At 38.1% G+C, this 25,529-nt stretch overlaps 1 protein-coding gene across 6 annotated transcripts in view; it reads right to left on the bottom strand.

Annotated features, from left to right (window-relative positions):
• Positions 1-25,188, bottom strand: part of KDM4C (lysine demethylase 4C) — a 426,956-nt gene extending 401,768 nt beyond the window's left edge. For 2 of the 6 annotated variants that reach the window (XM_077774812.1, XM_077774789.1), the window contains exons 1-3: positions 24,969-25,059; positions 24,326-24,606; positions 8,409-8,505 (exon numbers count right to left, since the gene is read on the bottom strand). The gene's annotated coding sequence lies outside the window, so the exon portion shown is untranslated. Of the gene's footprint in view, positions 1-7,828; positions 7,988-8,408; positions 8,509-24,325; positions 24,607-24,968 lie in introns of all 6 variants that reach the window. The other 4 variants (XM_077774806.1, XM_077774795.1, XM_077774810.1 and 1 more) reach the window with 4 other exon arrangements.
• Positions 25,189-25,529: the final 341 nt, after the last annotated feature.

Raw genomic sequence — 25,529 nt, forward strand, 5'->3', positions numbered from 1 at the left:
ATACAAGTCAAGATTTTTGGCCTAAAATACAGAACAATGGTTCTGACAAGAAACTGAAGCCAGGAGAGTGTTAAGATATGCAGCGAATTAGTAGCAATCAAATTAAACCCCTGCCCAGTTTGCTAATTGGCCTGTGAAACATACTTTGCCTCCACCTGTCACTACTCCCTGACTACACAAAAATAGTTCTACCTAAAAATCAGGTACATATACGAAAGACCTGGTTAGCTTACATTGCAGACTTTTTTCAATTTATAAAGGTAATATATGATCATTATAAAATTTGAAATACACTAAAGTATATGAAAATTTAATGTTGTTCCCACCACCCTAATCTTTGCCAAAATGACAGGCCAAAAAAGTCTACTATTAAGTTTCTTTTATTTTTAAGTTTATTGAGAGAGAGAGAGAGCGAGCGCAGAGAAGGGGCAAAAAGAGGGAAAGAGAAAATTCCAAGCAGGCTATGTGCTGACTCAGGGCTCAATCCCAAAAACCATTAGATCATGACCTGAGCAGAGATCAGGAGTCAGATCTTAACCCAATGAGCCACCCAGGTGCTCCAAGTTTCCTTTTATTTTTTTTAAATACTAGTGATATTGATCATTTTGGCACATTAATAACCATTTTCATTTCATTTTGGGGTTTCCTTCTTGCGTTCTTTACCCTTAAAAGGTAGCTTATAAGTTTTCTGCTCCTTGAGGATTTTTTAATCCACATTTATCACTTCTAAATTTAATCATGCTGCTACAATCAAATTCCCAGCTGCCCTTCTTTCTCTTTTGCCTTTATTTCTCTGAATCATGTAGAAAAGTAGGTTTAAAATGCTCTTGCAATAATATTTCCTAGTCAGAAAAAAGACTGTTATATTTTGGGAAGAATATACCTATGATTTTCAGCTGAAGGTGATGCAATAATCATACACCTCTTTAAAGACTGAGTCCCCAAAGTGAGTGACAGCAATACCTGTGATGACAACTTTGTTGTTATGCTTCTACAGAGCTAGGATTCAATGTTTTTATAGACCACTTAAACCAAATAGCTATTATTTCTGGTAAATACCCTAAGAATTTTTTCTTAATGAGCTAAAGATCTTTTTTATTAAGTGAAGAAAAGTCTAACACTAATTCATACACCTATAACTCTCCCAAGCTTCTTTTCTGAAAAGTTTTACCTTATCATGAAGGACAAACATCTCTTCTTCTTATTTTAATCTTGTATCTTTATTTGGCAATAACAAAAAGAAACTGGGGCTGAAGCCTTCCTGCTAAATGTAAATCTATATCCCATATTGCTTTCTTGTGTGCACCTGTATTTCCAACTTGTGTTCTCTTATTTAAGCAACTTCTGTGAAAAACATAAAAATGGATAGTTCTCATCTTAGGGGTATTATTTTCTTAGATAATGCCTACCCAGAGAACTGGTCCACACTGCTGTCTCCGAAGGGAACACTTAAGGATCTACTATAAAGTACAACCCTGGGAGATAAAGCACTCACCATTTAAGCAGATAATTTATTAAGCTAAGAAGAAAATGAACTAAGGCATGATTACCAGCTGTGCTGATATTAGAAGAGAACACTCCCCCACGGTTCCTGACATGCACTTGCCAGAACACTGGAGGCATCCTTTCCAATCCTCACTCCTCCCTCCCTACAGTGAGATTTTAAAAGAAACTAAGCAGTCAAGGCCCAGAAAGAACAGGTGTGACTACCTACTCTATTTCAGTTCCCAAGTGGCAAGTCCACCAGAGGCAGCTGGAAATCTCACATTTCTCTTTAAAAAAAAAAAAAAAGTTTATTTCTTTATTTTGAGAGAGAGAGAAAGTTAGTTTGTGAGTATGCAAGCTGGGGAGGGGCAGAGAGAGAGGGAGAGAGAGAGAACCCCAAGCAGGCTCCATGTTCAGCTAGGAGCCCAACATAGGGCTCAATCTCATGACCCTGAGATCATGACCTGAGCTGAAATCAAGAGTCAAATGCTTAATCAATTGAGCTACCCAGGCACCCTGGAAGTCTGGCATTTCTATTGCAACACTGAAGCTCACCCAGTTTGGTCTCACAGTGAGCCAAGTAAGCTTCTACTTGCAGAGTGCCTCAGTCCGGCATTGTAATGAGCTCAATTATGTCCTCCCAAAAGATGTGTTAAAAACTAACCCCTAATATCTGTGAATGTGACTTTATTTGAAAACAGGGGTTTTGCAGATATAATCAAGTTAAGATGAGGTCATGCTTGATGAGGATGGACCCTAACCCAGTATGACTGGTGTCCTTAGAAGAAGGGTCAAAGAGGGAAGAATACTATGTGAAGAGGGAGGCACACTATAGTCATGCTGCTGCAACCAAGAAATGTCAGCAAATACAAAAAGCTAAGGCAAAGGCACAGAACACATTCTTCCCCAGATCCTTTAGAGAAAGCATGCCCCTACCGACACTTTGATTTTGGCCTTCTAGCCTACAGAACTGTGAGAGAATAAATTTCTCTTGTTTTAAGCCACCCAAGTCTATGGTTAATTTGTTATGGTGGCCCTAGCAAGCTAACGCAGGCATCAGGGATCAGACAGATGGGAACATAGTAGACTGCCACATTCTCCAACCCCAGCTTCACCAATAGTAAAGCCTATAATACTCTGACCTTTCATCTGACTTCTTAATCTTTCTCAGTTGGGTAGAAAAGTGGCACACCACCATGAAAATGCCATATTAGCCATTAGCAATGTCTATCTAGGAACTGAACCACAACAGGGACACTGGGCTTTAAATTCTCCCCTCTTCTGTCATCCCAAGACATCATATGCCTGGAGCCCTAAATTAGAGGGCAAGATAGCAAAGAAAATCCTCAGTCTATTAATCGTTTTTTGCCTAAGCCACACCTCAATCCTCTCCAGGAGACCCAAGCTGCTTTTCTTTAACCTTCTTGGTCCCATTCAAATCAACAGTCCACCTTGCTCTACCAGCCTACAGAGACCAGAAGTAAGAATGGGAGCTGGACTCAGGGAGATAGTTCTGGGACAGAAGAGTCAAGGCAGCAAATTAATCTGTGTAAAAGTTTCTTTTATTGCACAGAAGTTACAATGGGTCCCAGGAGAGGGTTCCTGAAGAGAAGTGATCCAAATAAACACGTAGATTCTTTCCAACAGTTATACTGGCCAACTCACAATCCTGACCACAGCAATCTTATACCCTTGGTAGATGGGAACAGGCAGAAGTCATCCTCCTGGGCCAACAGAGCAGGGCTTCTTCTCTCGTGCACCAAAGATCTGGCAAGATTAACAAATACTGGAGCACTCAGGATGTCATCTCCTCAGAATTAAGTATGCTGGTGTTGACCAGCAAAATTATCAGGTATTCACTCTTGGCCCCACCCCACATAACATTCCTTTCCTGGGTCAGACTACAGCCAGGTCTAGACTTCAGTGGGTCAGGAGAAGCAATTTTCCTTCCATGAAATGCCCACAGTGTAAGTGATTGTAGTTGCAAACCCAAAAGTCTTCCCAGCACTAAATCTTACGATAATAATATCTAACTTATATGTCCACTTCAGTCTTGCATCAATTTTTCAAATGCATTGAGTCAGATATTAATTACATAAGTCATTTATTGGTTTTCCTTCCTTTATCTCTTACACTTCCATAAGTGTCCACCAATAGGAGTCTGGTTGAATCAGTGTGGTACTTCCTACAATAGAGTTCAGGCAACATAAAAAGAATGAGAAAGATCTCTAAGTACAGATCTGGGGTGATTTCCAAATTGCACTGTTAAATTAAAAAAGCAACGTGCAGAACACAGTTTATAATACTCTACTTTTTGTATAGGAAACAAGATCAGACCCATAAAAATGGTTACCTATAGGGAAAAGAAGAGACAGGTAAGGAAGCAAAACTTTTGTGAGTATAGCCCTTTATGCAGTTTTAACTCAGCAATCATGTAAATGATATACAAAATTAAAAACAAAATCAAAAAGAAAAAAAAAAAGCCAGGCATAAAACCTGAAAAACAAATTAGCTGTATAATAAGTCAGTGACATAGGCAAACAAGGAAATTGCTTAAATAACTCTGAATTACAGTATTTAGCCCATAAATTCTAACAGGATATATTTTAGGATATAGGATGATTTTTTAAAATATATATAAATTACATTTCTTTGCCAGATTGTTAGTAATAATATTAGCGTTGGATCTCTTTTAACTTTTACAGGTATACTATAAGATACAGCAAGTAAGTAATAATGCTAATGTCATTAGGATTCAAGAGTTTCATTATAGGGGTGCCAGGGTGACTCAGTGGTTAAGTGTCTGACTGTTGATCTCAGCTCAGGTCTTGACCTCAGGATCAAAAAAATGCCAGTATAAAACCTCTGATTACATAAAAATTTAATCTTTCATTAGAATTTGAAATAGCAATATGAACTCAAGATTTTTTTTCTCTTAAAATGTTTATCTTCTAATATTGCCCACTGAAAAAGACTTAGAAACAATGACAAAACAGTAACAAAAATTACTGCACACAAATTATGGTCTCTAAATATTATATTTCAATAAAGAGAACCAGGGATATTTGAAGAAAAAGCTAATTCCAGATCTGGGACAAGACGTGTATAAGATGTGACTAGAACATGTTGTTCCAGAAAGAAAGAAAGCTATCAAAGACTTCAAAACTAAATCAGTACTAAGAAAATTAGATATCATGTGCCTCCTGATAAGATGCACTGAGAAGAATACACCATCACTTATATGGCTATTCCAATGAAAAGTAAGACTGTTATAGAATAAAAAGAATAAAAACTATGTGCATCAACAACTGGCCACCAGATATCTGCACAGGAAAACAGTAGAATAGTGTAACAAAGGAGAAAAAAATAAGATTAAAAGAAGAATAACACAATGGATGCCTGGCTAGCTCAGTCAATAAGCAACCCTTGATCTCAGGGTCATGATTTCAAGCTACATGCTGGGCATAGAGCTTACTCAAAATTAAAAAAGAATATTGTAAAAGAGCAGTAACACAACTAGAATAAAGGGGCTTTAATATGTTTTATAGGTATGTATATACATATCTATACTCTTATAAACATGAGAATGTCCTCATTTAAAAATTAGAACATTGAACCTTTTAGATTCAAAACTCAGACTTTTTCTAACTGCCTTATCTATTATTTTAAACTTGTAATGTTGAATGGCAGAAAGAGTTCTTTTATCAACAGTCAACGTCTACTAAATAGGCAACTGTTAGAAAATGGGAGATGAGGGTTGGGGGGAGACAGATTCTATTCAGTCATAGCCTATACAACACAACAACCACCTAATTGTTAGAAATCCTATTATCTTTTTCCCTTAGAATAAAGTTTCCATTCATCTCTAACAGTACAATGGCCACAACAATGTTGATTAATTAGTCTGTACCCAAATCCTTAGGTTGAAGCACTAGACTAAACAAAAGATTACTGTAGCCAATGACAGTTACTTGGCTTTCTGGCACTTAAACTAAATTGACATCACACTGGTAATCTCAACCAAACAGAATGGCATTTTATTAAAAATTACTATTACGATGGGTGTTGAAGTAAATCACCTTGTATATTTATTTCAGATTGTGACTTCACTTAAGAGGCAGCCAGGTCAAGGTAAGATCATACCTAAAGGCCAGAAAGAATTGGACTTTTTTTAAAGGAGGTACCATGCCTAGTATGGGGCTTCAACTCATGACCCTGAGATTGAGTTGCATACTCTACAGACTGAGCCATTCAGGCAACCCCAGAACTGGATTCTTATCCCTCCTATGAGGAGAATAACCTACATTCACCCCAATAGAGAATAGCCTACATTCATGTTGTCCATTCCATCTATTCAATCATCAGTCTCGCTGCAATCTGACATCTCCATCCAGCAGTGCATTGAAATCACTCTGGAAAAGGCTGCCCGTGACTTTCTAATTGCTATAGGCTACATGCTGTCTTTAGTCCTCTTCCCAGTCTCTTTGCAGCCTTTAAAACTGGGTAAGTCCTCCCATTGTACAGCTTCTGCAGATGAGGACATATACCATCCTCCATTCACTCTCTCATGATTAACTCCACCCTCTACCCTGAACTCTTCTTTGCACTCCTCCAGAGCCAAATCTTTCACTACTGGTATACCACAAGGTTCTTTCTGTGGTTGTCTTTCCTTTCCATCAGTCATAGACAGACACTATGGGAAATTTCATCCAACTGTCCTTACCAATACCTCAGAAATATGCAACAAGGACCTCTCTCCCCTGAATCCAAGTCCAGCAAATCTAAATACCTACTCGGCAGAGCCATCTGGAGATGATTCTCAAACTCGACAGAGACAAATTTTAATCCAAAAGTTAATAGGGAATCTATTCTCCAAAAATCTTTTCTCCAAAATCTGCTTCTCTACCCTACAGTCCCAATCCTAGTACATTCAATCCATCCATAGTCCTGTTTGCCTTTCTCAGCCAGCACTGACCAGACCAATCCTCAAAAAGCTTAGAAGTCCAAGAGGGAACATGTACACGGGTGGCAGTAATACCATAGGCCAGGGTTATCTCACATATAGACTGCATTACAAAGCCTTTCCTGAGCAACACTCCCCACCAATAGTGTCATTTTTAATGCTCTTCTCACCCTCGCTCCATATATGCAGTCACCCCTCATTATTCCTGGTTTCTGCATTTGCAAATTCACCTACTTGCTAAAATTTATTTGTAACCCCCAAACCAATACTTGTGGCACCTGCATGGTCATTCATAAACATTCACAGTACTGAAATATTTGAATCAGCCAATATGCACATCCCTCAGCAGAGGTCAAACAAGGCAATCCCTCCTCCTGTTTCAAACCTCAAAACTGTAAACAAATATATTTTTGCACTCTCTTTAGTGCCAGTGGTATTTGCATTTTTTGTTTATTGATGATTTAGCTGTTTAAAACAGCCCCCAAGCATAAGTTCCTAAGTGCAAGAAAACTATAACGTGTCCTATGACAAACTTCAGGCATAAGTTATAGTGCTGCTGGCATGAGTTCAATGTTAATGAATCAACAATTAAATATTAAATAAGGTGTGTCTTTAAAACAGAAATATACAAGGGTGCCTGGGTGGCTCAGTTGATTTCTGCTCAGGTCATGATCTCACAGTCTGTGGGTTTCAGCCCCGCTTCGGGCTCTGTGCTGGCAGTGAGAAGCTTGCTTGGGATTCTCTCCCTCCCTCTGCCCCTCCCCAGCTCATGTTCTCCCTCCTCTCTCAAAAATAAATAAATAAACATTTAAAAAAACAGAAATACACAAAGAGTAAGGTGATATATAGCTCAGTTGACAAAAATGTGTGATCAAAGCCCCACAGAAATCAAACCCAGTATTTCCCCTCAGAATTCAGTAATTCAATATTCTCAGTGACTTTACGTAACATAACTACCAAAAATCATGAGAATTAATTATGCCTTAGCCCTTTGAATAAGACCATTCAGAAAAACTCTCCCACCCTTCAGCCCATGGAAGCTGTCTTCCCTCCTTCCTCTCAAGAATTTCTCCTACTCATAGCAGTGAGCCCAGACAGCCAATACTGCATACTGCAATTGACTTACACTAGCTCCATTACTCCCCCGGAACTCAGAATTGGGGAACAGACAAAGCCATGAAGGGCCGGGGCAGCCACTGTTCTTCCTTTTGCATAAACAAAGAATGACCAAAGGGAGGACATTAGCAGAAAGAAGTAGAATAGAGAGAATGCACATCCCCAGAAAGGGATTTGAGGGGGGAAGAAGGAAGGGAAGAAACCAAGCCTCAGACATCATAGGCATAATGGAAGTCCTAGGATAAACACTCCAAGAGTTTGCACCTGCAAGAGACTGGATAGTCTGAAGAGCTGAATTCTACATTGCAACAGGCATTCCAGATATGCTTTAAATTCTTCCAATATGAAGAGACTTGAATTCAAAACTGGGCAGAGTGTGGAACAAACTGGAGACCACAAGGTTTTCTTCTTGCTGGAACAGAACTAGCACAGGTAATTTGGCTCTTAAGAACAGTCCTGGCACTATTACTGACCTCTAGATGACAACTAAGACAGCATGTTTGTGGAACAAACAAATGCAGCAGCAACCTCCTTCTCCCCAGATTTCAGCTATGGTGCTATGATCCCAGACCCTGATTCTTCAGTTTTCTATTTGTGGCAGAAACGGCAGCTCCCTTGGCAGTACCTCCAGCAGTAGTGTTCTAGGATACATCCAGGGAATGGGTCCCTGGAGACCCAGCCCAGTGCCCACTCTCTAAATTTCAATAGCTCCAATATCAAATCCCTTTCTTCTTAAGTTAACCAGGGCAGTAACCATAATCTGTCACTGAATCACGACTGATAAAATTATCAAATACAAGCTGATAACAATGATGAATGGAAAAGAAACCTGGTATACAAATACCAGATGTAGGGGTGTCCAACTGTTGATCTCAGCTCAAGTCTTGATCTCAGGGTCGTGCATTCAAGCCCCACATTGGGTTCCACACTGGGCATGGAGCCTACTTTAAAAAAAAGAAAAAGAAAAAATAGCAGATGTAAATCAAATCAATGTTTTCTTCATATCTGTTTGCCTTTTACTAGTAATCCTTTCTAACAATCAGTTCACTGGTATATCTTAATGAAATTAACTTGAATGACTCAAAATTCATTCTGTAATATTGACTACTAATTATTAACTGAGCCACTAAACAAACTAGCCAGCCACCTACAACTATTTACTCTTGGTGGCCTACTATAGTAGAAGCTCTCAATAACCTTCTACTTAACAAATTTACCAGATCAAGGATACACACTATATATTATCTCTGAAAAACATCATACAGCAGACTTGAGTATGTTTATTATGTCTAAGTACTAGTTGAATTGCATCCTTAGCAATCAAGTATTTATTTCCAATCCAGTTTATGCCAGTTGTGCCAATTATCTGACATGATTAAATATTATGTAAATAGAGTAAGTGCAAATACAACAAAGTTATTGTTTCTATAAGATATAAGTAGAATCTTTTGGAATGATCCAGTAAATTTTAGTATATGTGCTGCCGAAGCGAGCACTGGAATGATCCAGTAAAGATGAGATGATTTTTAACAAAAGAGAAGACGGATATCAAATGAAGTGTAAGAATTTCAACAGCAAAAGGTTAGGGTGTAGAAGGATTTGTAAAATCTAGGATTCCAGCTCATATTACTTCAAGTGTTTCACTCTCACTCTACTTTAAAAAAACAGAAACTGAAAGTGGTAGACGTTGTACTGTGGGTATGGTCTATGAAAAAGAGGAAATGCAGGACTCCAACCTTTTCTCAAAGAAATGGTTTTGCCCTACAACAAAAGATAGGCTAATTATTGTCCAAGTTTTAAGTAGAAATAAAATAATAGATGTATGTATCTTTTTTTATATAATACAGATCTTTAACCAAAATAAAAACTACACTATATCTTGGGAAAGAACCATTCTGTTTATAATAATGAAAGGTCAAAAACTGTCAAAAGTCTTTCCACATGGCTAATGATAGCCATTTCCCTTATTTTCTCCATACTGCCAAGCCTCCACTCATGCTTTAGAAGAAAAGTCAATGAAGCAGTCTAACGTGAATTAAAGAAAAACACAAAGCTTTGTGGGTTTCTTCTTATATTTGTTGCTATTGCTACTTCTTTTTTTTAACTTTTTGTTTAGAAAGAACTTCAAACTTACAGAAAAAATGCTGGAATAGAAAAAAAGAAAAACCTGCATACACTTTACCCAGATTCATCTAATAATATTTTACCCTATTTGCTGCTTTATCAACTTGTGTTCTCATCTCTCTCCTTCCATTAATAGGTCACCTACACACAATTTTTTCCCTGAAGCATTTGAAACTAAGTTGCATACATCCTGGTCCTTTACACCTAAAAACTTTAGAGTACATTTCCTAAGAATAGGGGTCTTCTCTTGCATAGATATAATACTTGTATCCAATTTCTGTCTTCCAATGTTGTCAAGTGACCAAATAAGATACTTGATACCATTTTTTCCCCTCTATTAGGGAATTCCATCTAGGATTAGAAAATGCATGTAGCTGTCATGTCTCTTTAGTATTCTTTAATGTGGGATATTTCCAGAGCCCTTTTTTGTCTTTAATTTTTTAAGCATTCAGTCATTTTGTTTTAACATTTAAAAAGAACATATATTTGTTTTAAACTGAACATTTTTCAGGATGCCTGGGTGGCTTTGTCAGTTAAGCATCCAACTTCAGTTCAGGTCATCATCTCACATTTCCTGGGTTCAAGCCCTGTGTCAGGCTCTATGCTGACAACCCAGAGTTTACAGCCTGCTTCAGATTGTGTGTGTGTCTCTCTCTGCCCGTACCCTGCTCACCCTCTGTCTCTCTCTGTCTCTCAAAAAATGAATAAATGTTAAGAAAATAAACAAATAAATTGAACATTCTTCATTTTGGTATTTTTTTAACCTAAGAATTTTTCGTTTTGTTGCTGGCATATTAAATGTCATTAAATTTTAAACTGACCTCATATCCAGCCACCCTAGCTATAATCTCATTTCCACTAATTTGCCTATATTTGAGAATAGTGCTTTTTTGTTTTTTCCTTCACAAAACTTATTATTTCTCTCATTTATTGACCTGTCTAGGACACCACTGTGCTAAAGAGAAGTAGTGACAGTGGAATGTCTTAATATACTGGGAATGCTTCTAACCTTTACCTTTAGAATACTTACTATGTATAAGTACCCTTTAACAGGTTAGAAAAGTTCTACTCTATTCCTTTCTCTAGGAGGTTTTTTGCTGTTTTTGGTTTTGCTTTTAAATCACAAATAAATGTTGAATTTTATCAAATGTTTTTTCTGTATCTGTTACAACGGGTTTTCTTCTTTTATCTATTATTGCAATTAAATACGATTCTAAAGTTGGGGCGCCTGGGTGGCTCAGTCAGTGAAGCGTCCAACTTCAGCTCAGGTTAATGGTTTCTTTCGGTTAATGGGTTCAAGCTCCACACTGGACTCCATTCTGACAGTGGAGAAACTGCTTGGGATTCTCTCTCTCCACCCTCTCTCTCTGCCCCTCCTCCACGCATGCTTTGTCTCTCAAAATAAATAAACTTTTAAAAAATATATATGATTCTAATGTTGAACTAACCTGTATTACTAGAATGCTTCCCACCTGATTATATATCACACTATAGTTATCTGTACTAATATTTAAGGTTTCACATCCTATCTTCCTAAGTGATGCTAGCTTGTAATTTTCCTTAATCATATTGTCGTTGTCTAATGCTAGCATTAAGATTTATTAGCCTGAAAAAAATGAGGCAGTCAATGCTCCCAAAAAAGACAAACTTTGACTTTGTGAGGGTTAGAATTAAGTTATTTAAATACTTTGTAGAACTAGCCTGCAAAACCATCTGAACCTGGCATTTTCTTTGCAGTAAGACATATAAATACAGAATCAATTCTCGGGGCACCTGGGTGGCTCAGTCAGTTAAGCGTCCGACTTTGGTTCAGGTCATGATCTCATAGTTTGTGGGTTTGAGTCCCACGTCAGGCTCTGTGCTGATAACTCAGAGCCTGGAGCCTGCTTTGGATTCTTTGTCTCCCTCCCTCTCTGCCCCTCCCCTGCTCATGCTCTGTCTCTCTCTGTTTCAAAAATAAGTAAACATGAAAAAATTTTATAAAAAAGAGAAAAAAACTTTACAAAAAAGAATCAATTCTCTTAAATGGTATATTTCTACTACTTCTTTTTTGTGTGTGTTTTAATGTGTATGTGTGTTTATTGAAATAGAGTTGACACCCAATATTATATTCACTTCAGGTGTATAAAATAGTGATTAAATGATAATATATACATTATGAAATGCTTACCACAATAAATGTAGCTACCATCTGCCATAATATTTCTACTGCTTCTTGAATCTGTTTCAGAATTTATATTTTTCTGGAAAGCTGTCTATTCAAATGTATTTGCCTAAGTTTTTCATGGTCTCTTCTGTAATTCCGTACTCTTTTCAGTCCTCATGTTATTCTTTTCCATAGCTTTTTATCCAAGGTAAGGACCCACAGCTCCTGTCACTCTCAAAAATATATCATACATGAATCCAAAAAATAAGAGCCACTGGATTAGATCACAGTCACAGAAGTGAGCCGAACTGCGCCTCCATCAATAACACAGTGACTTCACCTAAGCACCGCATCTTCGTTAGTGTTAAGAGTTAGTAACCCTTAAATTTAGGAAATTGAGCAAATTCAGTGTTCCTAAAATTGGTGAACAGTGGTTCCACCAATCCTCTGAAAAAAGGAATTAAAGTGCTTTAATATTTCATAAAGTTCCAGTTTTTATTCTTAGAGAATGCTTTCTACTTTGTTGATATTTTTTGGACAGTAAGTTTTCTCTGATACTTTTTATTTTAGAAAATTGCAAATTGACCGAAAAAAAGGAAAGAAAATTAAAAGTTGGCAATCCTATGTCAATCTAACTTATTTTTTCAAATACAGAAGTCTAAAAACAGTAAACTACATGACCTCTAAGACCTTCATGGCCCCAATGTTATATGTGAAAGAGAGGAAGGGCCAAAGGATAGAGGGATGGAAGGAACTAATTATTTACATTAACAAAGATAAGTAACTTACCCAAGCTTAAGTCCTTATTTAATCAATACCTTCCTGATTTTTAAGCTTTTAACTCTACAATATCCCCAACCTCTACTTAAATAGATAAATCTTCCAAATGTAACATTCTTAATGAACCTTTCTCTCAGTAAACATGGCTTCCGATTGCAAATCATTGTAACTTCAAAGCGTGACATGTAAGATAACTAGTCTCATCGTTTTCCTCCAAACCACATAGATTTTCAGATCTTACTGCCTATCCCTCCTAAATCATTCATTTCTTCAAATGACAGCTCTGTTTCTACAGCTAAATCCAAAGATTAATCAAAGAAATTGCCTAATAAAATTCTTTAACTTCAAGGACCCAGAGACAATAAGAAGGAAGAAAAAAATAACTTTCTTATCTTACAATAAGAAAGCCATCTCCAAAATGCAAAACACAGGCATTGACTACTGAAAGAGCTACACTCACTACAGAAAAGAAAACAGAAGAGACCACAAAGTCATCCTGAGACTCTACTCATGAATCCCAAAAGAGGTGTGTCCAAGCCAAAGCAGAAGAATCTTTGCATTACTTAATGGCAGAGCAGCAGTTTGCAATTAATATATCAATCAAAAGATAACAAACTTACTCAAGGTCACACAGCTTTGAAAATATAATTATAGGTATTGTTGAGATTTTGCTGTAGAGTATTAAATGGACAAGGAGGTAGAGAGGGAGTCTGGGGTGCCTAAAATATGCTTCCATCTGGCTCTGGGTACAGAATCCAAAAGTAAAAAGAGTTCCTTCCTGGATAATTGACCTAGCTTGACCAAACTCAGAAGGAAAACAGCAATAATAATAAAGATTGGACAACTGACCAGGAATTCCTTCTTCCCCTTTGTCAGAAACTGAAAATCCAGAAGGCTAAGGAATCCTAGCAAAGTTGACAATACAAGGCAGTATGTACTTCTGAGTCAAATTCAAGGTACAAACATAAATGCTGTAAGAGTTCCTAGAGAAAAGAAAAGACCACCAATGGGCACTGTGGGAAAAGACAAAGAATATTATCTAACACTAAATGTCAAGTGTGCTCTGCTCTGGGGCCTAAAGAAACTATAGTGTATGTTAAATAATAGACATTGTACAATAATGTTCACAGTAGCATTTTTGTACAGCTAAAAATTGAAAGCAACTAAAATGTTCATTGACAGAAGATCAATAAATACGAGTATATTCAATTAGTGGAATATTATATAGCAGTGAAAATCAATAAACCAAAGCTACTCCCAACAATACATATGAACCTCAGAAAGTTAAGTGCTAGGCTATTCAAACAATATGTCTATTTTTACAAACCTAAAAAATAAAATTTTATCTGTTATTAATTCAACACATATAAAATAAATCCTTTTAAAGCAAGGGAATACTGGGGCACCTGGCTAGCTCAGTCAGTAGAGCAGCAACTCTTGGTCTTCAGGTCATGTGACTTAGAGCTGCACATTAGGGGTAGAGTTTACTTAAAAATAATAAAAATAAAAATAAAAATATTTTTTAATTAAAACAATTGATAAAGCAAGAGAATACTAAACACAAAAATCAGGACAAGGTTGTCAAAGGAAAGAAAATTGGGATACAAGAAAATCAGGTAATTGTTTCTGGGTAAATTCATAGGACTGTACCATGTCTTTTCCATGCCCCAAGCATTACAGAAAACCTTTTTTACTTTGATTAAACAACCAATACAAATGATATTATTTCTGAAAATACTTGGAAAATTGAAATATACTTAAATTAAACCAAAAAAAATGTTTTTAATAAGCTTCCATGCTAAAATCATTATTTAATATAAACAATCTTTCTATAATACCAACAATCACTCCCAGCTTTTAATTTTGGCAAATCCATACTTTTGGTACATTACATGTACCAAAAGTAAGACAGACATGCATGGCCAATTAAGACCTTAACAGCTTTAAGCTGTCTTCTAACTGTATTTTGTGACGTTATTTTAATTGAAAAGTCTGTGACTGGGCTATATATTTGTATTCAAGCTCTTATAATGGCAAAAAACATTGCTTGGGTTTCCTCCTGTTAGTCTACTCTGCTACACAACCAACAACATAACTATAAATACCTTTTAATTTACAGATTAAGAGAATAATCAAGTGTGCTCTTTTGGTAAAATAACTTTTAAATAATCATCAACTATAACATCAACAATGATTTTAACATTAAAAGACCATTTGTGTGGGGGCACCTGGGTGACACAGTCAGTTAAGCATCTGACTCTCAATCTTGGCTCAGGTCACAATCTCATGGTTTGTGAGTTTGAGCCTCACATCAAGTTCTGCACTGATGGCACGGAGCCTGCTTGAAATTCTATCTCTCCGTCTCTCTGTACCTTCCCTGCTTGTGCGCACGCTCTCTCTCTCTCTCTCCTCTCTGAAAATAAATAAACTTAAGAAAAGTTTAAAAGAAGATAATTTGTGCAGAAAATCATTTGTACACTAGGATAAAAATCTTTTCTAGCTATATGAACTATGCATCCTATCTATACTTTTGATCTGAGAGGATTTTTTGACATAAATGTATCATTAATGGCAGAGGAAAAGAAAGTTTACAAGTAGCAGTAATTCTAAATAATAAATCTATTTACCTAGAAAGTAGTTTATAATGTTTTGTGAAAGCAATTTCTCACATTGCAATGCAGGAAAATGTAAGATCTTACGATTCAATTTGTCAAAGGTACAGAGAATGCAGTCAAAGAAAAGAAAAAAAAACTCAGTATAAATGCAGACACAGGGCTAAATCTTTTTGAGGTAAGTAAAAAATATTCTAAAGTAATATGGATACTATATTTAACAGTAAATTACCTGATAGACAATGATCACAAGGCAGAGAAAGCATCATCTTAGCATTAAGTTTTTTTAAGAATAGAAAATACTTTGTTCAATAATTGCAAATTTTTTAAAAGTCTGACACTGTCCAGGGCGCCTGGGTGGCTCAGTTGGTTGGATGACCGACTTCAGCTCAGGTCATGGTCTCACGGTCCGTGGGTTCGAGCCCCGCATCGGGCTCTGTGCTGACAGTTCAGAGCCTGGAGCCTGCTTTGGATTCTGTGTCTCCCCCTCTGTCTCTGCCCCTCCCCCAATCATGCTCTGTCTCTCAAAAATAAACACTAAAATTTTAAATAGGTTTTTAGAGATTGACATATTAATTTTAAATTAAAAATGAGGGAAAATAAATAAGAATAGCCTGAAAAGTTCTGAAAAGATGTTATAAAGCTACCACAATTAAATCTTTGAGGCAATGATGGTACATAAATAGATCACTATATAGAAACAGGATCAACCTAAATCACTTTCAATATTGCACTGGTGAAATAAATTACAGTATTTGCATACAATGTAATACTGTGCAATCATTTTAAAAAGAGGGAGCTCTACCTGTACTCATATTTTAAAAACCACATTCAAGTTACAGTGGTAAATGAAAAAATATTCAGAACAGCAAGTATAAATGCTACAATAGATAAATGTGTAAAAAAAGAAATGTATGCATATACATGCTTTCCAAAGTATCTTACATAGGCTGTATGAAATATCTCTGGAAAGCCCTAAAAGAAATCTTTAACAGTGGTTAACCAGGACGCCTGGGTGGCTCAGTCTTAGGTTAAGTTTATGATTTCAGGTCAGGTCATGACCTCATGGTTCCTGAGTTGGGGCCCCACATTGGTGCAGAGCTTGCCAGGGATTCTTCTTTCTTTCTGCTTCTCTTCCACTAGTGCTTTCTCTATCAAAATAAATAAATAAACTTCTAAAAATATAGTGTTTAACTAAAAAAGGGAAACTGGTTGTCTGACAGCAAAGTGTGAGTATGTACTTTTTACCCATTTATATCTTCTGAGTGTTTCATCTGTTGAATACTTTTCATTGCCATTTTAAAATAATATGCATTTAATATGTATATACTATAATGAGTTTTACTAAGTTAAATTATCAAAAAGGAATGAATTTTTCTATCTCAGGTCTAAATTCCACCTGCTAATGAAAGCTGCCCCGAATGTTCAGAGTTCTCAGGAAAGTGTCCAAATTTCAGGTGATAGTTCCTCTTGAGAGTTAAACACAAAAAACAAAATGGGTGAGATAAGCAGCCTGCAAAACAAAAAATAAAACAAAACCTGTACCATCAGTTTTCCCCACAAAGGGATGCCTGTGATCTTTCCAAATATCTGATCGATTCACAAAACAGAAAAGAAGCAACAAGACTGATGTTGAATCAGAGACAAATATCCTTAGGACCAGAATTTCAACAAATGTCTGCTGAAAAACTAGTTTAGAAGATGGAGATAAAGACAGAGCCAAAGTGAAGAATTTGACTTCTTCTTTAACCTCATTTCAAAAGCAGGAAATGTACCTGCACAAAGAATGTTCTGAGAAAGGTGAGTACTCTAGAGGGTCAGAGAAGACCAGCAGTTAAAACAATATTCTTCAGATTACTCCTCGACACTACCCACATCCATCCATCTTTTGGGATCTGCCTGTCACCAAATGATGTGCATTTCCAAAAAGCAAGACTTCCCAGAAAGAACCATGAAGAACAGACAAGCATGTTTTGGATCCAGGTTGTAATTCTTCTTGTGAGTCTGATTAGGAGGTGACATTGAGGACATTAGTCCACTAATACCTGACATACTCTAGATCAACTGGGAAAGTTCAGATTTCTCAACCTGCCATACTAAAAATGAGAACAGAACTATGAAGTATCCAAAAGGTGTGTACGGGCACACACACACGATACTTTCTATCCAACTGCTCTTACTTTGGTATTTCTCTCTAAATTCAAGTTTCCAATTCCTTCTCTAGAAAACAAATCAATATTTAGTATATCTATTTTGTATGGTTATCAAATATATTTTCAAATGCATAAACTACTAAGGCCTGAGTACTAAAAGAATAAACAATTTCAAACAGAGGTTTGGAAAAATTTACTGGTGTATCCTGATTACACAACTAAACTATCACTATATGTTTCCAATTTGTTTGTTAAGTCTCACTACAACTAGACAAATTTAACAGAAAAAAGATATCACCTGCATATCCCTAATTCATCCAAAATCCTCTCCATCCTTTTAATGCACGCCACACAGCAGGATATAATAAGGGATATTAGGACTTTCCAAATTATCATGTTATGGACAACCATCAGTGAAACATTCATTATCAACATGCATGAGAAGGACAGGAAGAGATAGAATCCTATTACAGCAAAAAAGATGAATAAGATAAACTTTGATAATATAGACACGAAAGGGGAAAAAAAAACACAGTCTAGGAGAAGAAATATGGATTGCTGTGCAATTCAAGACTATGTATCATGAAGGTGGAATGGACATCCCACTTGGACATGGGTTCCCAAAACACAGCCACTAGAAACCTGGGCTCTATCCACCATTTAATAAAGGTGTTATTTTTCTTATTTGCAAATAACTAAGTTAATGTTGAATAAATTTGTTTTTCAACCGAGTCTGATTATAAATGGAACAATGTTCATTCTAAAAAATTTTTATGGAAGAAAATCAAAATTGCCAGTAATCTCACCACCAAATTAGCATTTCAGCATACTTTTTCTAACATACACACATTTATAAACACATTTAAATATAACTGGGCTCATGCAATGTATACAATTCTGTACAATGCCTTTTTTCATTTAACATAGGTTTGTGGGCAAGCTGATGGTTCAGTTGGTTGAATGTCTGACTCTTGATTTCAGTTCAGGTCATGATCTCACGGTTTGTAAGTTCGACCCCCAACTCAGTCTCTGCACTGATAGGGCAGAGCCTGCTTAGGATTCTGTCTCTCTCTTCCCCTCTCTCTCTGCCCCTCCTCCAATCATGCTGTATGTTTCCCTCTCTCTCTCAAAATAAATTTAAAAAATTTTTTTCAATTAAAAATTAATAAACATAGGTTTGGAATAATCCTAACATTTTAAATATTCATCCAAGTTACAAATATCACATCACAGTGTGCAGTTAAAATAGCCCATGGGACAGATACTTAAGTTATTTACATTATTTATTTAGCAAAATAGATGAGAGATCAATATTTCATTGATGAGGGCCAAATAGCACCAAGCTTTCCTTGCAGAGGTCCTGGTAAAGTGAATAAATAGAGAAACACAGCTCTAGTGATCAAGCTCTAATAATCCACTGAACGGGACATCCTTACCAAGCCAGCTCTGTAATTCATATCTTCACAAACACTTATTTGCCTTGATCCCTTTATCATTTTCAGAATTTTGTTTGGTTTTTAACAAACTGAGAGAATGAAAGTGACGAGGCCAGCCTTAAAATTCAGTGATTTACCACACACCTGCAATGAGTTCAACCAAGTAGGGAGAAGTAGGGCTATTTGTGGCCCAGAGAAACCTAGAGAATAAAGTATTGTCAGATTTAGATTTTTCTCAACCTGACTGTAAGCAACTCTCCTTTGAGATCAAGCCGGAACTTCTAAGTAGAACTAACAATAGTGATTTCTTTAATAGCAAGGGTGGAAGATGGGGCGATGGTACGTAAAGCTATATGCACCTGTACTTGCCATCAGACAAAAATTAGAAAATAGTAATTGTGTTACAAAAAAGAGGGGAGGGGCTAATGTAAATGAAGCATTTTCCTTGTATAGCATTAGAACTGTATTGTTCAGACTGTAGCCTGGAGTATGGCCCAATTTGGTGTGCTATAACAATGTTTTAAAAATATGTGATATAGAACAAAACAAAGTATCAGAGTACAGCACAGGGGGCAAAGTACTGTTTTTTGAAATTTTTGTTTCAGAGGTGTGTGTGTGTGTGTGTGTGTGTGTGTGTGTGTTGGGTCAGGATAGGTAAAATTATTTCCTATTGTGTGCCCTAGTTTTAATTTCCTTAATTTTTTTCATATACGCAGAAGTCATCAATTTGTACAACAAATGTTTGAGTAAGTATACTACAGAGTTGATGAGACAACGGTGTGCTGGTATGATACAAGTGAATAAAAATATTTGGGTCCCTGCCCTTGCACAATTCTTACAGTTTAGAAACAATCAAATAACCACATAAATATAGAGCAGCAGCATAACTAAACATTCACACTCAAAATAATCCTCTTTCAAGAAATGTTAGGGAATCACTTATCTATTGTGTCCATTGCTGTATGCTTAAGTGTTATGGAAGGAAACATTTAGGGAATTAAGATGGATTATCTTTAAGAGAGCTTTAGATTTAGATTGAGGGGCAGCCAGGTCAGGATTCTCTCAGGAAGTACATTCAAGCAGAGACTGGAAAGATGTACCAAAAACAAAGTGGGAAGAAAGTGTGGCAGAAAACAGCACTTTGGCAAAGGCCTGTACAGTTTGTGAAACAGAAAAGCCAAAGGGCACATAAGAAAACTAAAAACATCTAGATAAGGTTTGGGGGTTGCTTGGGATAGGAAGAGATAATGCAGGAATTTTAAGTCTCCTGAGAGCAATGAGAATCATTCAATTTGCATTTTAAAAGATCATGAGTGGAACAGAATAGGCAGGAAGCTAGAGTGGCTGAGATGATGCCAAGTAGAGACTAGAGGCCTGATCTAATACATATTTTGGAAGCAGAAGGGACAAGGTTTGGTGATGTGATGAGGGCTGAGATACCTGGGATAACTCAAAGGTTTCCTAAGTGAACAGTGAAATGGGGCAAGTTGCATGAGAAACCCAGAGGAGCAGAGCTGAGAGAAAAGATCCTGGTTCAGCTGGTTACAGTTAACAAGTAGAGATGTCAAATTAAAAACTAGAACTTGACAGAGATATTAAAAAAAAAAAAAAAAAGTCATCATCAAAAGGGTTTTTTATGATACATTATACTGCTCCTTAAATATTTACCCATAATAATGTGTAATACAAACCCCCCAAAAACCTAAAATAAATCTTAAAAGATTCTATGGAGCAACAGTTCATAAATACCACAGTAGTTGAAGCCACTGTGTATCTACAAATATAGAGCAACAATGTATCTGAACATTCATATTCAAAATAATCCTCTTCCAGGAAATGGTAGGGAATCACTTGTCTTTTGTGTTCACTTGCTGTGTATGCTCCACATCTAACATAGTGCATGACACATATATGGTGTTAAAATATCTATTGAAGAAATATACCCACTACTAGGCAGAATAAACCACTCAGCAAAAATAAGACAAACAGCCCAAATAACAAGCAATTCTACAAGAAAAACTCTGTACTATGAAACATACAAATGTATAGCAAGGATATTTCTCAGGGAAAAAAAGGAAAATGAGTTATTTACTTTATCATACCCTAATAGTATCAGAGCTAGATTCTGTTCCCAAAGAATCAGCTAAATTTCAATACCAGAAATTCTATCCCTAGACAACCAAAGGCAAAATATGCTCACCATTCCCTATTACCCGTATATATGAGAAAGACTCAAAATGTAATAAAAGTTTGATATTTGAAGCTCTGGTAAAATCTCACCTAGATTATTAAAACAAACAAAAGGTAGAAGGAAATTTATGAAAATAAAAATAGCAATTACTGATGATTTTTCTTTTTTTTCTCCTGTTCACAAAAGTCATACCGATATATAGGAGAAAATTCAGAAAATGCACACAGAGACAAAAGAGAAAAATTACCCATAAGTCATCACCCAGAAGTAACTAACCACTTTCAACATTTTGTACAGAACTTTTTCTGTGCATACATGGAGGTTGAGAGTAAACAGTGATCCACAGCTAATGATATAATTGTTTCAGACTGTGAAGGAGACTACAGAATGCTGTTATGGCTAGCGTACACTATTGAGAGAAGACTAACTTGAAGAAGTAACAACTGAGATGAGCTACCTGAAGGATGAAATGGAATTAACCAGATAAAGGCACACAGGTCAGGGTAGCAGTCCAGGCAGAGAGAACACAAATGTGAGCAGGGCACCAGGCTCTACCCAGCCAGGAAACTGGGGAGAAAGTTGGGTGGAAGGAGGAGATTGGCTGGGCAAAGCCTTACTGAGAGAGTAGAGAGGACTTGACCCCTGGGGAAAGAAGGATGGGATAGTCCCAACTGCTTAAGTGGGAAAAGGATTAGTTAGACCGTGCAAGTGCACACTTCTATGATCAGCATCTTCTCCCACAAAGGGCATGAAAGTAGGGAAATGGAAACCTTTGGGAGTGTGCAGGGAATAAAAAGACAGTGATCCAGTATTTTAAATTTGTATTTTAGGTTCCACACAACCTTCTACACTGGTAGCAAGTAAGGAAAAAAAGTGACTTTAACTCTTGCACAACTCCCAAGAAATTCATATTAGAAATGGAGGTGGGCAGAGGAGCATTAAATATTCATATTAACAAAAAATACAAATTTTAAAAGACTGAAAGACCTGCATTAGCCACTGAGTTTAATGACAATATAGAATATACCTGTTTAATCACCATATCTCTAACAAGTATATAACAAATAAATTAGTATCAAGGGAATAATCATTAGCTGTATTAAGAAAGATGAGGCTAACATAAAGGGATGATCTTAAAAACATCCAGACAAGGAAAACACATCACTATCCTCAGGACAAAGCCCCACACAGAGACTTCTGACCTCTCTAGAAGGGGCTTGGTAGTGGAGCAGAACAGGCCCCTCAAAGGCTTAGAGACAGTATATCTCAACACTATCACTCCTTCATCCATCCATTCACTCAAGAGAAAATGTTGAACCCAGCAATTCCAGTACTTACATATATATCCAAGATTAAAGAAAACATACATCCATACTAAAACTAGTTCATGAATGCTTGTAGCACATTATTTATAATAGCCAAAAACTAGAAACAACCCAAATGCCCATCAACTGATAAACAAAAATGTATCATACAATGTAATATAAGTCAGCCATAAAAAGAATAAAGTACTGATAGTTGCTACATGACAGATGAACCTTGAAAATACTATGCTAAGTGAAAGAATCCAGTCACAAAACCTACATATTATATGATTATATTTATATGCAATGTCCAGAATAGACAAATCTACTGAGACAGAAAGCAGATAAGTCACTGCCTGGGGCTAGAAAGGATGGGAGCTAGAAAGAAAGGGACAATAACTGCTAATAGGAACAGGGTTTCTTTCTGAGTTGATAAAAATGTACTCACATTAATGCCTCTGGGTAGCTCAGTTGGTTGAGCCTCTGACTCTTGATTTCAGCTCAGGTCATGATCCCAAGGTCTTGGGACTGAGCCTCGCATTGAGCATGGAGCCTGCTTAAGATTCTCTCTCCCTCCTCCCTCCCCCCCCTCCACTTGCATGCTCTTGCACTCTCGCTCTCGCTCTCTCTCACCCTAAAATTTTAAAAAATTTAAATTTTAAAATGTTTTCACATTAATTGTGGTGATAGTACAATTCTATGCATGTACTAAAACCACTGGATGGTATACTTCAAATATGTGGATTCTGTGGTATATCAATTACATCTTAATAAAGATGTTACTTAAAAAGAGAGAGGATATTTTTAGCATCCCAGGTATCATGGTAAATTGCTAGAAATACAGCAAAGGGAAAAAACAAAACCTGTTCTCAAAGCCCTAACATTCTAACAGGCAGAAAAAGCCAGTCAAGAGACAATGACAAGATAACGAGAAAAAGAAAGAAAAGAATTCACAGACTACCCCAAGGTTAGTTATGCACCTAACCTACCTCTGGGTGATTTAGAAAGTGTCAAGAAGAGAACTCAAAATACCAGATTTTCATTCTTAATTTGAAATTTACATCTAACTAACTTTTTAAAAATTATGTATCTGTTCAGCTTCTTAAAATCTTCATTCTTATAGAAAGGCTAAGGCATTTTTAAAAGCATTTGTGCACCTACAGAAAGTTTTAAAACAAATATTTTTAACTTTAGAAAAGCAACCGATTAAAATCTGCTAATTAAACGAAACAAGTCTCCGATTAAAATTGTATTTTACTACAAGTTCGCGGAGTGTTGTAAAGATAATGTGCAAACTTTTCATAACGCCTTAAATTGGGAGAAAGAGGGGCCTAAAAAACCGGAACAGCCGTATAATACATTCCAAAACAAAGCACGGGGGTGGGGCGGGAGGTTGGGAGGAGACAAGCAAGGCAGAATTTGACTTAATGATCGTAAAGGAGGACCAAGTGCTTAGAAGCAAAAATGGACCTTTAGGAATTAAAGCCACTAATTTTCAACCACAACACTTCTAAGTTATAGTATTAGTTAACTGTTACCATAGGAACAGTGAAGCCGAAGTTCCCTGGATTAAAAATGAAATTACTGCAAAATCAAGTGGGTGTAATAGGGCAAAATTTGGTCCGAACCTAGGTGGAACTGAGCCTAACAGAAACTTTCACCGAGATAAAAGTGAACAAACTCCAACTTCTAACCTACATTTCCGAAACAGGGTTTGATAAATCACCTTTCGGTGTAATTTACCATGTGCTAAAAAAGAGTTTGCCCTCTCTTCTGGAGCAGAAACCTTGCAAAACCACTCCTGGGCATCGCCTACAACCGAAGCCAGCCCGTGAAGCTCTGCACAGTGCAGCTTAGGGGAAGACTGGCTCCGAGTTTACCCGGAAAGCATTTGAACCAAGCCCTGCAGGTTTCACTGGGTAAGCCTGGAGGAAAAAGCCAAGCTCGAACCCGGAGCCCCCGCGGGCCTGCCTCCCTCCTCCACATCCCCACCCTACGCCACGTCCTGTACATGCCTGGCATTCCACGCGAAGCGATCCAACTCATTTATTAAGCACCCACTGTCTACACCGCATCGTGACTTCAGGTACTGCAGGAAGAAATGGCCTCTTGCGGGAAAAACCAAAAGGGCAGCACAGGAACTGAGGACGAACCCGGGAGAGAGCCTGCCTGCCTGCTGCGAGGTGTTCTGGAGACGAGCCCCCGCCTTCACCCCCCGGGTCGTGACAGTCCCAAAGAAGAGATGGCACCGAGGACGCAGCAGGCCGTGCCTCTCCGGAGTCCGCCGCTGATCAGGCTGGAAGGGGAATGGAAAGGAGTCGGCACCCCTAGACCACCCGCGCGCTCCTCTGCCCCAATGAGCACGACCTGGACTCCGACCCCCCGGAGAACGGCGAGCACGGGGACCGAAACCCCCGAGGGGGCCGGAGCGGACTGTCACTGGCTCCCGCCTCCCTCCGCTACGACCATAGCTGGCCACTCTCTCCCCAGCATGACAGCCGCAGAGGCCAGGGACCGAGCGGTCTACCGCCCGGCGTCCCCGCTGCCCCAGGCGCCAGCCACCCCCAGCGGCCCTGCGCTGAGGGGGGCAGTGCCGAGAAGACCGCCCTAGCCCCTCCCCCCACCTTTCCCTCGTCCGTACTCCGGAAAAGCGGTTACCTGGCGCGCGGGTGGGGACGGAGATACGACCCCAAGAAGGAAGATGAGGAGGAAGAAGGTGGCCTCCGGCCCAGAGAGATTTGGGAAATTTGGAAGACTTGTTCCGCACTAGGTGACAGCTGTTCGCTGCGCACGCGCATCGGACCCCAGACGCCTGATCACTCCGCCGCTCCTCACCCTCCCGTCGAGGGGATGGGAGGCAGCGGCGAAGGCGCGCGCACAGCGCCTGCCGGCTCTCCCTGCGCGAGGGCGCGCGCGCTGTCACGTGACCACTGGGGCCCGGCACTTACTGGGTCACGTGAACTTCCAAACAGCTTAAAGATGCCCGGCGCCTTCTTGCTTTGGAATTAGTTTTGGTGCTGTTCTTAATCTAGGCTCTCTATCACGCATCGTGTTCTCTGCGGAGGGGCATGTCCACTTTTTCCAGAGGGGAACACACTTAACCAGAAGGAAGGAACAGGTGCACAGAATCTTGCCCGGAAGTGCCTACCGGGTTCCCGCAGGGCTAGACCTGATGGAGTCCACGCGCCACACGTCGTCCTGGGCCGCGACGCGGGCCTA

This window comes from Crocuta crocuta, unplaced genomic scaffold (assembly GCF_008692635.1).
Source record: "Crocuta crocuta isolate KB4526 unplaced genomic scaffold, BGI_CrCroc_1.0 scaffold251, whole genome shotgun sequence".
NCBI lineage: Eukaryota > Metazoa > Chordata > Mammalia > Carnivora > Hyaenidae > Crocuta > Crocuta crocuta.